Source organism: Lagopus leucura, unplaced genomic scaffold, assembly GCF_019238085.1.
Source record: "Lagopus leucura isolate 7727_CA_CO unplaced genomic scaffold, USGS_WTPT01 Super-Scaffold_100008, whole genome shotgun sequence".
Taxonomy (NCBI): domain Eukaryota; kingdom Metazoa; phylum Chordata; class Aves; order Galliformes; family Phasianidae; genus Lagopus; species Lagopus leucura.
This window is the reverse complement of record NW_024962265.1, coordinates 8,076,512-8,077,661: the sequence shown is the minus strand read 5'-3', so window position 1 is coordinate 8,077,661 and position 1,150 is coordinate 8,076,512.

Below are 1,150 nucleotides of genomic sequence, written 5' to 3'. Positions count from 1 at the left end.
TGCAAAGGGAAAAAAAAAAGCAAAAAACATCGCGGCGGAGATGAGAGGAGGGAACAGAAACCTCCAGCGAGCTTGGGAAAACCAAGGAGCTATAAATTTCACGAGGTATTTTATGTCGTCGTCCAGGTTTTCTGTTTTTTTTTTTTTGTTGTTGTTGTTGTTTTTTTGTTTTTGTTTTTTTTGTTTTTTTTTTCTTTTTATTGTTAATATTTCATTTTACGCTTCTAATTAAAAGGTGTTCGTCCCCCTTGAAAAACAACAGCACAACGCAAACCACAATGTTTCTACCCACATAAATAACATCTCCTGCCCAAAACATAATCCTCTTTGGGTCGCTCCCAGCTAGAAACAAGTAACGAAGTACTCCATCAGCATAACTTTACCACTGAAGCTTTTAAAGCCTTGTTAGGGAAGGTTGCTCCAACCCTCCCACCCTCCCCACCTCCCGCACTACTTCTGTTCCGCAGAAGAAATTCCTCGCAAAGCCCACTCCAGCAGTCAGTTCGAGACATGCACAGGTCTAGAGGGGCTTATAAATTACATTGGAGGATTCTCTGAAGCATTCTTAAAAGTGTTCCAAATCTTCAAATTTCTGATTATTTTAACCTTATATTTTTATGCAATAAAAACAGATAAAGAGTTTTGTTTGTTTAAACAAAAGGATATACAAAATCCCCAGAGGTCTTCTAAATGTTAGAGAGCTGTAAATACAAACATGTAAGCAAACTGAAACTCTCCCCTCCCACACATCTGAACAACCCCTTCCAGTGAGTGATGGTTAATTAAATCTTCTACTCTGAGTTGAATGTCGATTTAATATGAAATCTGAAAAGCAGTGTCTTATACTGATACGTGTCATGTATTGCATTCCTCACGCAATAATGACAGAAAAGTTGGAAATCAACCTTTACGAAGCACTGTCGTCATAAGAGACAGTGTCTATAATAGACCTCTGTCTATTTTGCTCTGTACTTTTCCATAAGAACTCTGTCAGTATGCTGTGGTGTCTGCAGCATCTAAGTGACATTTCTTCCTTCCTTTTTTTTTTTTTTTTTTTTTTTTATTTAAAAATAATTTTTTTTTTTCCTGGAGGTGGTGTCACCAAAAAAGTTTAATTTTTTCCTTCTTTTTTTTTTTTTTTTTTTTTTTT